General features: G+C 38.7%; 1 long non-coding RNA gene across 1 annotated transcript in view; it reads right to left on the bottom strand.

Annotated features, from left to right (window-relative positions):
* Positions 1–493: 493 nt before the first annotated feature.
* The window catches only part of LOC120591772 (uncharacterized), a 54,131-nt gene continuing 37,982 nt past the window's right edge, over positions 494–16,642 (bottom strand). The window contains exon 5 of the long non-coding RNA XR_005649986.1: positions 494–543. This is a non-coding gene — a long non-coding RNA (uncharacterized LOC120591772). The remainder of the gene's footprint in view (positions 544–16,642) is intronic.

Genomic DNA, 16,642 nt, shown 5'->3' on the forward strand with positions numbered 1-16,642 from the left:
TATGCCTGGAAGTACAATTGCTGGGTCAAAAGGTATATCCATTTTTAATTTTTTGAGAATCCTTCATACTGTTTTCCATAGAGGCTGTACCAATTTGCAATCCCACCAATGATGTGTGAGGGTTCCCTTTTCTCCGCAACCTCGCCAACACTTGTTGTTTTTTGATTTATTGATGATAACTATTCTGACAGGTGTGAGGTGATATCTCATTGTGGTTTGAATTTGCATTTCTCTGATGGTTAGCGACCTTGAGCATCTTTTCATGTCTATTAGCCATCTGTATTTCCTCTTTGGAGCAGTTCAGGTCTTCTGCCCATTTTTTAATTGGATTGTTTGTTTTTTTGTTGTTGAGTTGTATAAGTTCTTTATAAATTTTGTATATTAACCCCTTATAAGATGTATCATTAGTGAATATCTTCTCCCAAACAGTCGGTTGTCTTTTTGTTTTGATGATGGTTTCCTTTGCTGTACAAAAACTTTTTAGTTTGATGTAGTCCCACTTGTTTATTTTTTCTTTTGTTTCCCTTGCCCGAGGGTATATATCTGAAAAGAAATTCCTGTTAGTAATATCAGAGAGTTTACTGCCTATGTTTTCTTCTAGAAGTTTTATGGTTTTGGGTCTTACATTTAAGTCTTTAATCTCTTTGAGTCTATTCTTGTATATGGCGTAAGAAGATGGTACAGCTTCTTTTTTTTTTTTGCATATAATTGTCCAATTTTCCCAACACCATTTATTGAAGAGATTGTCTTTACCCCATTGTATATTCTTACCTCATTAGTCATATATTAAGTGACCATATAGGTGTGGATTTATTTCTGGGCTCTTTACTCTGTTCCATTGATCAATGTATTAGAGAAAACAAATTTTTTGAGATGTTTCAGGGCCCTTCTGAAATACCTCAGTTATTCCTAGGTTAAGACTATATTTATAATTTAAAGTTTGGGAAATATGTCAAAGTATATCAAAAGGGTTGGACATTTGATTAAATAGGCTCATATGTCATTATGAAGCAATTCTTAATTATTCGTTTAACCAAAGTGGCAATAAAAAATTGTGAACACAAATATAGAAGTTTACATAATTATTAGCAATACTTAGTTCTTACTATTGAGGAGGTTCAGTTTTCTTAAGTAATCAAGGGCCTGATTATTATTATGTTTTTATTAAGTTTTTTTCAGTCAAATATATTTATTTCACACTTACCATCTTTTAAAAAATTATTTTTATTTTTCAATTACAGTTGACATTCAATATTATTTTATATTAGTTTCGGGTGTACAGAATAGTGGTTAGATATTTATATAACTTATAAAGTAATCCCCCCAATTGGATTAGTACTCACCTGGCACTATACATAGTTATTATAATATTATTAACTATATTCCCTATGTTATACTTTACATCCCCAAACAATTATTTGATAAAACACAGAATCTTTGGTTTCTAGGCAGAAAACTTTTTCATGGTATCAGTAGCAGACCAATAGTTCAAGAAATTCTGTCCTTCTTAGCAGAGAAAAAAACTTAACTCTAATTTTGCATCAACTTACTTGCGATATTTAAATTTGCTTACTTGGTTAAATTTATTTTAATCTTAATAAGCTTGACCACACATAAAATTTTCCTTCTCAAGATTCTTATTTTGTAATGACTTAGATATTCAACAACTAGCCATTACTTAAGTTAGCTAACAAAACTTTAAAGTTCCAAGTTACCAAAGAGATTTAGAAAATCATTTTAAGTAGACTTACACAATATAATTATTACTGAAGAGTTCACCTCAAAGAAACTTTTACTCTTACTTACGTCTATTTAATTTACTGTTTCTAACAGTTAAGTTTAGATTACTTATAAAAATTTTATTTTCTTGCTGACAAATTTTGCAATAGGGATAATATAAACTTGTTTGACTAATAAACTCAGGTAGAATAAAGTATTATTTAATGCTGATAATTCTAAAGATATGCCTCTTTAAATAAACCAAACTCAAAACCAGCTTTTATATCAAATATTTTTCCAGATCACATGATTCGGAAAAGGGTTTGCGTTAGTGTCTGTTATATTTTTGAGAATTCTCAAGTAAGTGCTTGCTTGTTTAGCCAATCTAATACTATAAATTAGCAATACCATTTAGTGCTAGAAATATGCTATATACATATATAGACATACATAAATATACAGATAAAGATAGACAGAGATCTCATAGTTTTCATTTTAAAATGCTAGCTTTTGCGTCCCAGGCACTATGTGAAACTCAGAGGTATTTTGCTCAGATTACCAAAGCTTTGCATGCTGTAAGAGTTCCTTTAAAGCCATTTAAAAATTAATTCATAAAAGGTCAAAGAATGCATTCCATTCTCTTCAAAAGGCCTGAGATCCTCTCCTTAAGGTGGACTTATTGACAAACACAAAGAACAGAAGCCAATGTGCACAATAAAATTGGAAAGCTCAGAGAGTAAAAAAGTTGGGCTTCAGAAAGCCTGAACTAAAATTGGCAGATTTTCCTAGAGGAAGATGGTGCTGGGATCGAGCTTGAGCACAGGATTGAGGCTGCCACATGTCTAGAGACGAAGATAGGGGAGGGGAAGAAGAAGCCTCAGATGCCATTTTACTCCTTACTTCCAAACCAAAAGCAAAGTACACACAAATGCCATTTTACTTCTTACTTCCAAATCAATAGGGAAAGAAAACTCTGACTGACACACAGATGACACACAAACAAGACAATAAATTGAGGATGCTCCTAACCAAGTCTCAGACACACTAGGCAAGTTATCTATTTCAAATTCAAATGGCCAAACAAATGAATGCAAACCAGCCAGTTCACAAATCAGGGTGCAAGTCCTACAACTATTCTCCTCTCCAACAGGGTACCCTAAACGAACGCAAAAACAAATTGGCTAATCCCAAGGGGAAATCCCAAACAAAGGGGACAGGAGTTCTCAGTCGTACATACAGGACAACTACCCTACTTATAAATCCACTCATTGGCTGGTAGAGAGACACAACAAACAATTGGGTAAATCCAAAACTCCTGATGCTACTCTCAGATAGAGGCCCCCCAAATGCAGATGGCTTTGTCTCGAGGGAGTAGGGCCTTCTTTCTGAGTGACAAAATCAGTAGGCTTTCCCCCAATCTTTTATATCATCATCAGCATAAAACCTTGCTATATGAGAAGACCATCTTACATGGAGGCAAGTGGCTTATGTCCCAGCTCTTGGAAGAACCAGCTCTGCAACTTTAGCAATGTCAATATATTTTTGGACATCAATTTATTTATCAGAATGAATGACAAAGTTGGATTTGAGAAACCCTAAGGCCCCTTCTGGTTTAACATCCTAATACTGCATGTAAAATGCTCTGCTGAGAAGCAAAACATAGGAAGGTGGTTCCTGCTGTGTCTTAATTTGAAGTCTAAGAGAGAGAATGTGGGCACAGACATACTGACATGTCCCCCTGCTCTAGAGCTAACATCTATAGGGAAAGACTGAAAAAGGAATGATGGCCCTTCCAGAGACCCTGGGGAAGGGAGGCTAAAACTGGAGCCCTTGCCTTATAGTCATGGCACGTGCTGCCAGGATACCACCTCTGCCTCTCCCACCGCGAATCTCTGTAATCCTGCTGTCAGAATATGATGCAGTCTCCCCACCTTACCCCATATGTTTGGGAAAACATCCTTCTTACAGAGACTCCTGAGGGAAAGGAAGGACATAACTCTTTGATCTTGATCCCTGACAAAGAATTCGTCTTGGAATCTTTGAAATCTTGAGAAAGAAAAAAAAGACCTGTACTTTCAAAACTTTCTTTCTTTGATGTATTATAGACTGTGGGGTGTGGGGTATGGGCAAATATTCCCCTCTGGGGTAAATAGTCTTTTATTCTGGGAAGATACTAACATGAGTATTTGGTTATTAAAAGGAAAAATACGTATTCTAGAATGCAGAAATTCAGACTCTGCCATTACAAGCGGTTCTGCTGTCATGTACAGTAGTCATAAGAAGCTGTTTTTATCAAAGGTAGAATTACAGCTCTGCATATTGTTTTCTATAGGAAAATGTTTCATCTTTGAAAAAGATTTAGCCTTCAGAGTCTCACATTCTTGGAAAATAGTAGATGTTCTCATTGAAGTGGAGACTGGGAGCTGGGTGCAGAGGGCGGCATTGGAAATCTACCCTCGCTCAGGCTGATGAAGGGATCACTAGGAGAGCCAGACGGGGCAGCTCAAGGCCCATCTGGCTGGTTTGTTTGAAGCTCTACTCTTTGTAATATTCCAGGCTGTTTGACCCAGATTCTGGAAGAGGACTGATGTTTAATTTAGTTCATTTTCTTGTTAGGGACCCTAAAGCAATGCCAACCATCCCTGAATGGTGAGGACATTTCAATTGTTAATCATGCTGGGACATGTCAGAAGGGGAACAAAAATAAGAGAGGACTTGGGGGAACATTGAAAAAGAGATTGTGAGGCAAAGGCTCCATGGAAAGATTAACCAGAGGTCTGCCTCTCTCCTTCTCCTTCTCTTTCTCTCCCTCCTTCTCTCTCCGATGGAAGGAACTAGAGAGTCTAGGACTGGGGTAGCCCCTGGAACTGGGCTGGGTGGTGACTAGCAGAGATTTTACATGGAGAGATTTGACCTGTGAACTTTATGATTCCTCATTTCTAGTACCAGTTTTAACACTCTAAGAGTTCTAATTCCTGTCTGTTATTTCCAAATGTTTATTAAAGTCCTGTTATTCATTAAACTTGGGGTTAGCCATACTGTTGGGAGTTAAAGGCCTGGATAATCATAACCAAAGTGTAGTAGAGAATTAGAGACAGGTGCCTTTTCCTAACTTTGCCATAAATCGGGTACAGTTACTATTTTTCTTCAGACTTCACTTTTCCCATAGTGAGTGATTTGTTTACTTAGGATGCTTCTCGTGCTCCCCACCTCCCTCCATGTTTCCTTTCTAAGCAAATCTGCCACCAACATGTAGCTGTTTGATATTCCTCCTCCCTAGTATTTATTTCTTTTTTGAGATCTTTCCGGAGACTCTTCTTGGAGCCACTCTGATCACAGCATCTAATAATCTAATGATCAAAATAGGCAAGTGCCTCTACAGAGTCGTGCTCCTCCATGTGGTTACCCAAATCTAATGTGACGGCTCAGGGGAAAACATGCTCAAAGGGCTTCAGCAGGATGATGTGTCTCAACAGTCGCTGCAGTGGAAATTGTGGACTTTGCCATTTCAAATGCCTGTTCCAATTTTGGAAATAAGTCATTTATGTATTAGAACTTCAATTAGATGCTACAGACATTTCTGTAGCTACTCGTTTGTAAGTCCTGGGCCTTGTTCTTCTAGTATATTCAGTGAAAATGTTTACTTGGAACACATGAGCACTTAATATATATGTGCCTGATAAATGAGTTAATGGAATCTACAAATAGTTATGGGAATCGTATTTCTCAAGCCAATCATCAAGTCTGCAAAGGGTTTTACGTTGCTTCCAGATGTGCATGACAGTTTGAGTGATGTCATTTAGAGGCTGAAACATTAGAATTTGGAGACCATTTTGGAGGTTTCTGGGGATTGGACAGAATTTAGCATCCCTAAAAAAATAGCTCAATAATCACCACATAGTACTTTGATATCCTTCCTGCCCTTTAAAGTATGGCCCCAGGTAAAAGCCTGAAGCAAGTGAGAATTATCCTCAGTGATCTCAATTCTCCTCTTAGAATTCTCCTTCCCTAAAGGCTGGTGACTTTACTTTCCCCCAGGCAAGCCAGACCCCCTCTGCTGGTCACTCTACTTCTCTGACACTGGCTCAAGCCTGGACTTTCCTAACATTTCTCCTTGCTTTCTCCCTCAACTGATCTGAAAGGTATTTATCTTGTTCTTATTCTGCCTGTGGTTCTCTTTCAGTTTCTATGGTCTTGGTTTAAATGAGGAAGAGAAAGAAGTCTCCATGCCTCATCAAACCAATATGGAGCCCTACAAATACCCTGTGGAGACCTGGAGACAATTAAATGCTTTACTCCACCCAGGAACCTAGCCATGTGCTCTGACCTAACTTTGAGTCCAAGCTTACTTTGTCACTTCATTCTTTTTTTATTTTATGGGAGAATACTGGAGATTCTGCTGAAGACAAATGTTTATTTCCTTAATTTAGTAATATGAAGAGTCTGGAAGATTTAAACAGTTCTGAGAGTAGAGAGCTGCCTTGGCAAATGTTTGGGGCCCAGTAAATGGGGTCTAAAGTTTGTTTTTTTTTTACCTTGATAAAAAATATGCATCCCATCTTTCCATTATATACCTTGATAAATTAGTTGGCATCTTGTTTTCAGGTATATGTAAGCAGGTCTGGTAGGGCAAAAGGTGGGGAGCCAGAGTAGGGTTAAGAGCACTGACTTGGAAATGGACTTACTGGCTTCAAGTTCTGGCCCAAATACACAAAAACCCAGTGTTCTTAGGCAGGTAACTTAACCTCCTTAAACTCAGTTTCCTCATCTGTAAAATACTTACCTCACAGAGCCATGCTTACTATAGTTACTATAATAAAAAAATACTTAAAATAATTCCTAGGTATGGCCTGCTATTACTGTTCTAGGCAATCCTTGAGTTTGTACTTTTCCAGAATATTTACATGCTCTTAAGACACAAGATCCCCCAGTGACTTCCAGTCAAAGCCCTAAGGCTTATGTGGAGAAAAGGAAATTGATATTCTCTTGACCTTAGGAAGCAGGCCTAGTTCTCAAAATTATTTGTGCTTCTCAAAAAGTTCAGCCAGAAAAGTATCTACTAGCATCCAAGGTAATGCTGTGTGGGGCCAAGGAGACTGATACATGATGGGTTCTAGTGTCAGCCCAATCTAACATTCTCCATTCCCATAGGGAGTCCTCTATTTGAGTGACTACCATTGTGCTTGGAGTGAAGGCCCTTTCTAGATTCAAGGGCTACACTTCTTGCTCTAACATGAAAGTAAAAAGTCCACAGACCTTTATATTGTGAATACCCCGATCTTAAATAGGTGAACCCATGCACACAGTTTGAGGCATACTTCTCCTAATTTATAGGGTTGAACAAAGTTTCTAAGAAATTCCAATTGTGTAGTGTCATGTGCCCTCCAGAAGCCCCTGAAATTCATAGAAAGAAAATAACTCATCTCTTATAAATTGGACATCAGATGTAGATGAACCATCAAAAACTTTAGCCAAAATCCTCTCTCATCTTATGTAAAGTTTAAAAAGCAATACCTTTCAAATAACGATTTGTCACCCACTTATCAGTTCTACTTTAGTATCATGTTTTAGTAGGCTATTCCATGATCTTGGTGAGGGAAAAAGCAATAATAGAAACTACTGAAAGTAAAATACAAATTTCTTGTTAGGCTTATCCCTAATGTAAAAGTCAGTGTCCTATCAAATAAATTGTGTAATAATAGTTAATAAGAATGTCTTCTATTCTACAAACGAAGCTGTACACATCAAAATGCTTGCAATTGGGTTAAAAAATATGGACAAATATACAGGGTTCTATAGAAAGTAACCTTATAGGGTGATGTGATCACTAATTTCTAACTGGGCAGGTCATGGTGGATAGTCAAACTCCAGGCATATAACATTTTAGTAAAGGGTTTACCTTAGCCTTAAGCAAGCCCTGTTCATTGTTTCTGTGCATCTAGGTTAACATACTTTGAAATAAGTAACCACCCTCAAGAGAGCACATAATCTCATTAAACTATTTTGTAATCCAATCCCCACCTTGCTTTCTCCCACCTCCATGTAATCTCCCTTATGTTTCCTCAATTCCAAATGTATAAAAGAACCAGCAAAAGTGTTATTCTGAGGAGCATTTGAGATCCCCTGCATATGTCATCTGTTTGGTTTAAATAATCTCTTATAAAAATTCTTTATGGGTTTGAGCACTTCTTATGTCGACAGAAGGAAAAATAAATGCTAGAGAAGTCAGGCAGTGCAGCCTGGACATTCAAGTCTGTGAAGAAGCAGCACAGAGCGCCCTGGTGCTCACGGTCGCATCTCTCCCACACAGTGCAGGCCCAGCCACCAGGAGTGGCAGAAGAAGCAGTGGAAGGAGGATGTTTAGGCTTGCAAGCCTGAACCAGGTCGAAGAACCCACACTGACTTGGAAATTTGTTTTTTCCAAAGAACAACCAAAGAATACAAAGGCAAATCTCATTTCTCTAATCTACACATTTCTTCCACCTTCACCTCCCACATCTCAGATTAAACAAAAATAAATTAATTATGTGACTTTGAAAATGTCCATAACAATGTCCACAAATGAACAGGCAACACTATGTGGCCTTCAGTAGATTCTGATGTTGTTTTCAGCTGTTTAAGCCTCATATCAACCCTACAGAGTGATGTGGTGAGTAAAATCATGTCATTTAAAAGTCTATGTAGTCTTACTTTAGTTCTACCCTTGGTCTTCACTGATGGGGAAAAATCACTCTCATTTCACGAATTTTCCTTATTCACTTATTACCTGTTAGGCACAGGACAAGGTTTGAGCTCATAACTGTGAATAAGTTCAATCTGACCTCAACCCTCACAGTACAGTCTTGTGACAGAGGAAGAGAAGCAATAATAATAGACTATAATGAGTTCTAAAATGAGAGAAGTTCAAGATCTTTGAGACACATAAAGGGAAATGTGACAGGTTTAGGGTATCAGGATAGGCCTTGATAGACCTTGAATAGAAAGTGAAGGATGAGGAGGAAGAAGGCAGGCAAGCAGTGGGGGCAGTGGGAAGAGAACTCCAGACAGAGGAAGTCGCATGTGTACAGGGTTTGAAATGAGGGAGAATGGCCCTTTGGGAGAGACGAATGACTAGCTGAGTGTCACATAGTTGGTGGATACCTACAGAACTGAGTCTTGTCAATGAATGGGGTTTTGATTGTATTTAGACTTTAAATTTATGAAAAGCAATTTTATTTGACTCAAGTTTACTGTAAACAACTGTGGCAGGGAGAGTGCAAATAGGAAGAGCTATATCAAATACATGCAACTGTAATAAAATTTTTTATATTGTACAGAACAAAGGAATTAGCTCTGGGCCCAATTCTGTAAAGTAATTATATATATATACATATATATATTATGTATATATATTATATATATTATGTATATATTATGTAATATATATGTACATAATATATATTACATACATATATAAATAAATTATGTAATAAAAGTAAAAACTTAATGATAAATTGCTGGCATTTCACCAAAAGTTCCTTTATGTTTAAAGTGATTAGTAATATGTACAATTTATGAAATTTTACTATCTCCTTCACTAGACTTTTTTACATTCCACAATTATCTAAAACATGTTTTTCTGTCTTTCTGTCCAGAGGTCTGTTTTAGATAGATAAAAATAGGCTCTATAACAAAAATTTATAAGAATTTCCTTTCTGTTTATATTGAATGTCAGGTGTTCAACAAATATTGTATTCAACAAGTACTTCTTGAGCATCCAGTGTGTACCAGCCAGTATTTTAGGCACTGGGGATATAGCAATGACCAAAATATATGCAGTACCTGCTCTCAGAGCTTATATTCTAGTTGGGGAGAAAATTATATACCAACCGACCAACCGACAAATAAAAATATTTTAGGTGGAATTGGTGTTATGAAGAAAAATAAAGCAAGGTGGGGGAGGGTAAGGAGAAAGAGAGGTTCTGTTTGTAGGGCGGTTGGGAAATTCTGAAAATAGTGGCTGGAATAGAATGAGAATAGTGAATGTGGTGAGAAGTGGGTGGATTCTCGATATACATTGAATGTAGAGCCTATAGATTTGTGGAGGATTGGAAGAGGGCTGCAACAGACACCTAAGTTGATGCAAGAAGGTAAGACTATAGAGGATTTTGCTAATGGTAGACCTAGACCAGAAGACAAAGGTCTAGGGACTTGGGGTTGGTTGTGACATTGGGTCAGATTAGAATGAGGGTAAGGACTTGGAATTCCTAGGCTGCTTGTGGTAGTCATGAATGTAGGATATGACAGGAGTGTTCCTGGTGATCTCAGAGCAGGTTGTGATGACAAAGCTGTTAAGCGATGGCAAGGGAAGAGGGTAAAATTCCCAGGAGCACACAGCTCTGTGGGACTTCACTTCAATCACATCAAGGTAGTGTCGATTTGGGTGAAGGAGGAATGGTAGCGCTGAAGCAAGCCAAGTTCTGTGGTACCTTCTGGCACTAGGACTACCCTTAGGGTATGTGAGAGCCAGGCAAATACATTTTGTTGGGCTCCTATCTGTATAAACAACTTGTTTAAAAAATGTTTCACAAAATTCATGGGTACATGAGAGGTATGGTGATCTATTCATGAGGATTTAGAATAATGGACAGGGAAGTGGTACTTAAGTATTTTTAAATTTTCCAGCCAGAGGATGTAATGATTCTTTAGTTTCCAGAAAAAATTTCTTCCTATTTAGGTCCAGGAACCATGTTCTTCATCTTTCTTGTCCAATATGTAATTCCTGACTAATTCCCTATTTTCCACCATAAGAAACGGTTATTACTCATAATGCTATCGCTCTTTGGAACCTGTTGAAATGATAGGAATCTTCTTGGTTCTGCAGTTCCCTAATACCATCTATTTAATAATGCTGGTTATATCATAACTCATGGTGTGGCATTATCTATCATGCCACCTGTGAATACTGGTTTCCAATGACCCTCACTGTGCTACATTGATGATGACCGCAAATGAAAGTCTTAACCAGACTGTGCAGAAAAATGAAGGATAATTTGCTTTTTGGTTATGTTGTATATATTTTTTAGAATTTCGTAACATAAACATAGAAAAACACATTCTACACAGATTCTCTTAAGCTCTTTAGGCCACAATCACTGCATTTCCAGAAGGTGATCTCTTTAATGTTTGGTTGCATCCTGCCTTCCATGTGGCAGTCAGTGAAGAGAGTGAGCCAGTGGGCTATGGGTAGAGCAACTAGAATAGCTCCATTAGCCAATGCATGGAATCTTTAATCCTTCTTCCACATGGGTTAGGACAGACCTGGGAAATTGCAAAGTCACGATATCAATCATAGGCAAAAGAAGAGTTCAATTAGAAGAGTTTGTTGGCATTGTTGAGCAATTGTTTCAAAAGCCCTCAAAGAGATAGCCTTCAAAAGCCACCTGCAGAGCTGTGCTGCCAAACATTGGGGTTAGAGCCCTCTAAGATATAGGGTAATCTCGGGTGCTAACAACAGAGGGAGCACAGAGTAAAGGATGCTCGCTGCCACCCCTACTGCCTTCAGATACTGGAGACTAAAAGCAGCACCATGGTCAGAGTATAAATATGTAAGATCTAATCAATAGGCTTACATCAGTGGCTCAAAACCATGGGTCAGCAGTGGATAATCAGGGCCAGCCCAGACCCCTGAACTTGTCCTCTATCCAATACAAATTAAAGCCATCCAAAATCAGCATGTCAGTACCATTCTGGTGGCCCAATCTCAAAAGAATTTTTTTCTAGTCAGCAGGAGTGATTATCTCACCTGGCTACTCACCTAGGATACATTCAGAAAGTGAAACACCAGATCACCTTACAAGTGGAAATCCTAGAGCTACTTTATGCATCTGATGGACCCCAAACAGGGGTTTTAAAGGGTTGGAGAACAACTGAAGAGGAGAAACGAAAACCAGGCCCATACCACCCGGACCAGGGCTCAGGGATCCCACCTGATGGTAATATTGGTGGGCACGGGTGAGTGCCGGGGAAACTTGTATTCTAAAGTGTGCCTTTCCTCTCTTTCCCACCCTCCATGATTGCCTAATTGTAATGGTGGTACTGTGCGGCACCACAGCCCAGAACCTAACAAAATCAAATTTAATTTTACTTTAGACTTTTGCCTCAAATTTATTAGTAAATTGCTTAGTCCCTGGGTTTAAATATTCTGTATCTTTTCATACTTTTATCAGCACAGAGAAAGTTATTACAGAAAAGCACCTGACTAAATAAAGTGCTTTTTAAATCCAAGTGATTTATTTCTGTTTTCTTTTAATTAAAGCCACTTCTCTTTTTAAAAGGAGACTTGTATTTCTGATATTATATTTTCCTTTCCCAAAGTAAGGACTTATTTACATAATTTTTTCCCAAAGGTTAGAACGCAGATCTCCTGGTACTAAAGCCAATGTTGCCTAGTACGCACAAAACACATCTGTGTGCTCTTGTAAGTACTGGAAGCCAGACAAGGTAGGAGTGAGCTCAAGCCCCACTTCACCCCTGCCACATATAATTCTGAAACATCAGAGGGCTCTGCCTGGCCATCCTCTCTGTCTACTAGTGAGCAGCTTTTCTGGGAGCCCCACCTGAGTTTAGAATTTTTGGTCTGTTGCATGGTGTTATAGTTTGCTTGTCTCTCACCTTTATTTGCTTCAATTGTTCTTGCTACTCAGGCAGAGTCAAAGTGTATGCTTTTAGGGAAAGAAAGCATATTCACAAAGTTTTGTGAAAAAATAATTTTCTAAGTATACTCATATAAACTAATGCTGCAATGTCTGTAATGTTCTGTCTTTAATATTAGCAATGGCTATTCTTCAAAGAGTTTTAGGCAGTCTCTGACTTTTATACAACTTTTATATGTTGGATCTTTGGAACTGTGCTGATCAGAGCGTTTATACCCCAGCTAACAAACAAATGATAAGCCGTGTTATGGTGGTTGTCTGCCTGCCAGCATTCTATTTTTGGCAATCATTATATGTGGATATTCATGCAATTGTTTGAATATCAATAGCATTTTGCTTTTATTATATTGTAAAAATTACTGGAAAGTGGCAAAATGAAAGGGCCAATACCAGCGATGATGCAGTTAAATAAGCCGAGGGCAGGTCATCTTGACCTCAGTCAGATGCTCCTCAGTCCATGCTCCATGGACTTCAAATGGTTGACTGTAAGTTAAGCAGCAGAGGAAGAAAACCAACTAAAGAGCATGATGTAGGAACTGGGATCCTTGCTTGAGTATTAACTGAAAATGATCAGCGATCTAAATGCAGGGAGACATGTATAAGGCTGTAGAGACACTGCTTCCTGCTGATGTCTTCTCAGAGAAAATGATGGCTGGCATTCCACTTGCTCTTAAAAACCATTTTAAGAAAGCTTATTTGACACCATTAAATAGAATTAGCTAGTTCTTATCCCAGCTTTAAATAAGTTTCTTCTCTAGGCTGAGATAACTAGCAGCTGAAAGAAGAAATTACTTTAAAACATATCTTATTAAAATCTATACTTTGTTTATTGTTTTAATGTATTAAATAATATAAACACATTGCATATTTAAGAAAAAAATTTTAATTACAATTATGGATTTTATAATTTTCTGGGCTCTAGAGATAGCAGAACCCTCTTGACTTCTGGACTTTCGAATACATTTTTAGGAATTTATTTTATACAAATGTAAGGGACTTTAATTATATATGGCTTATTAGGTGGCCTTCTACGTCTCTCATTAAGACACTGTGGTGTTCTTTTGAAAAAGAATATTTCTTTTTATAATGCAAATGTTGAATCTGTTTTCTGTATGTTTCCAAAAATAAGTGAAGCAGAAGTGCCCTTCAGTATCAAGGTCACTTACTCACTGGCTTTCAGGCCAGTGACTGCTGCCTGGAGGCATTTAAAAGGCAACAAGCAAATAACACCCTAAAGCATTGACAGTTATGGATCTGACCATGTGCTAGAAATATTGTCACCATGATTCAAATAGAACTTAGTTTATATTGAAGAAACTAAGAATCAAGAGGAAGAGGATGCTGTTCAGTCTTCATGGGAAAAATGAAGAGATAGCAGAAGTGGATCACATATAGATTCCTTTGCCAATTGAGCTGTTTTTATTTTTCTCAAGTATTTTACAGTGGAGTCACTCATAACATCATGCTTAGAATAGTTTGAAGCTTGTGGTGACCTGCTTTTTAAACATTCTAAAAATATAGATAAGGGTAGGCTTCTGGTCAAGATGGTGAAGTAGGTGAATGCCTCTTCTCGCAACCACATCAAGGTTATAACTAAACTACAGAATAGTCATCATTGGGAGTCATCTGGAATCTGGCTGAACAGAAGTCTTATAACTAGGGACACACAGGAGGCCACCTTGAGACTGGTAGGAGAGGCACAGGTGTGAAACAGGCTGGTTCCACACCTGCATGTGGCAGTTGAGAATCAGGAGAGATATCTCGCTGCAGAGGTCCCTCTGGAGGAGTGAGAGGTCCTGGCCCTGCACTGGGCTCCCCATTTCAGGGTTCCAGTGCTGGGAAGATCAGTCCCTACAGCTTCTGGCTGTGAAAACCAGTGGAGATTGTGGTTGAGTGAGACAGAAGGCTGAGGGAGTCACAGACTTTCCTCTTTAGGGCTCCACTCACAGACTTACTGATGAACTCACTCACGCTTGGCTTCATCTCTGGGGCAGAAGCTCAAGAGGTGCCAGGGACATATGGAGAAAGACTGGGTTGTCTGATGAGGACTGGAGGGATGGATTTTTCCTGGACAGAGTGCTGGCAGATGGCATTGTTCCTTTGTTGAGTCCACCCTAGCCCAGCTCGAGGATGCAGGTAGGTGCCATATCTGAGTCTCTATCAATATGCCTAACACTGGTCACACTGCCCAGGTGATTCTCTCAGGCCCTGCCACTCCCAAAATGCGGCCTATCCAAGCTACTTCCAGTAGATTTTCCATACAAATGGCCTGTCTTGGCTCATGCTGTGAACTTTTCTAAAATCTCTCAAAGGTTCACAAAACCTAAATAAGCTGCATCTGGCCTCAGCATGCCCTGTACCTTTTGCTGAGCAGCCCTAAGCCCAGCACGAGTGGCAGCTGGCCTCTGTTCCCAGCTTGGCCTTCCAAGGCATCCGAGCTCAGCGTGGGTGGCAGCCATCTGAAGATTGTTTGATGATTCATGCCATGTAACCCTGGGCAGGGCACAGGCTGTAGTTGCACTTGGCCTGCAGCAGGGCCCCTCCAAGGAGGCCCCAGCCTGCACTCCTGGTGGCCGGTTTTGTTCTGATCTGGAGTACCACCCAGGGTCACATATGAGGACTACACACCAAAGGGCACATAGGGCATTCACGAGAACACTGCTAAAGCAAATCCTGCTCTGTTGGGTCAGCCCCTGCACAACAGCGACTTCACTGGTCACAGCCAGTCATCACAACCAATCAGCCTGAGAATCAATCCCTCCCACTAATGTGCGAACAGCGACCAAGGCTCAGCTACAACAAGAGAGCACACAAAAACCATATAAGGGACACACCTGGAGCACTTGGCTCAGGTGAACAGGGAAGACTGTGCCACTAGAACCCATAGCACATCTATTACATAAGGCCAGTCTACTAAGACTGGGAAACTTAAGAGCCCTACCTAATATATAGAAACAAACAAGGAGACAACCAAAATGAGAAGATAAAGAAACATGTTGTAAATGGAAGAACAGAACAAAGCTCCAGGAAAAGAACTAAACCAAATGCAGACAAGCAATCTACCAGATGCAGAGTTCAAAACACTTGTTGTAAGGATGCTCAGTGAACTCAAGGGAAGAGTAGATGAACTCAGTGAGAACTTTAACAAAGAGATAGAAAACATAAAAGTGGAGATAGAAAACAGAAAAGAATCAGTCAGAAATGAAGACTACAATAACTGAAATGAAGAATATTTTAGGAGGAATGAACAGTAGTTTAGATAAAGCAGAGGATTGAATCAGTGATTTAGAAGATAATGTAGCAAAAAACACCCGATCAGAAAGCAACAAGAAAAAGAGAATCCAAAAAAAAAGAGGCTAGTTTAAGGGGTATCTAGGACAACTTCAGGCATACCAACATTTGCATCATAGGGGTACCAGAAGGAGAAGAGAGAGAGAGCAAGGAATTGAAAACCTACTTCAAAAATTAATGGCTGAAAACTTCCCTAACCTGACAAAGGAAATAGACATACAAACCCAGGAAGCACAGAGAGTCCCAAACAAGACGAACCCAAAGAGGCCCACACCAAGACACATCATCATTAAAAGGCCAAAGTTTAAATACAAAGAGAAAATTTTAAAAGCAGTTTGTTACCTACAAAGAAGCTCCCAAAAGTCTATTAGCTGATTTCTCACCAGAAGAGATTGGCAGGAAATATTTAAAAAGCAAGGACCTACAACAAGATTACTCTACACAGCAAAGCTATCATTTAGAAGGGAAAGACAGATAAAGAGCTTCCCAGACAAGAAAAAGCTAAAGGAGTTCATCATCACCAAGCCAGTATTACAGGAAATGTTTAAGAGACTTCTTTAAGAAGAAGAAGAAAAAAAGATAAAAAATATGAATAATAAAATAGCAATAACTATATATCTAGCAATAATTACTTTAAATGTAAATGGATTAAATGCTTCAATCAAAAGATAGAGTGGCTGAATGGATAAGAAAACAAGACCTTTACATATGCTGCCTACAAGAGAGTCACTTCAGAACCAAAGACACATACAGACAAAATAGACTTTAAAACAAAGGCTATAACAAGAGACAAAGAAGAACCCCGTCATCCCATTTCAGGATATTTATCTGAAGAAACTCAAAACGTTACTTTGAAGGGACATGTGAACCCATATGTTCATTGCAGCATTATTTACAGTAGCCGAGATATGAAAATGTCCTGGGGGTCCATCAATAAA

This window comes from Pteropus medius, unplaced genomic scaffold, assembly GCF_902729225.1.
Source record: "Pteropus medius unplaced genomic scaffold, Ma_sr-lr_union100, whole genome shotgun sequence".
Lineage (NCBI taxonomy): Eukaryota > Metazoa > Chordata > Mammalia > Chiroptera > Pteropodidae > Pteropus > Pteropus medius.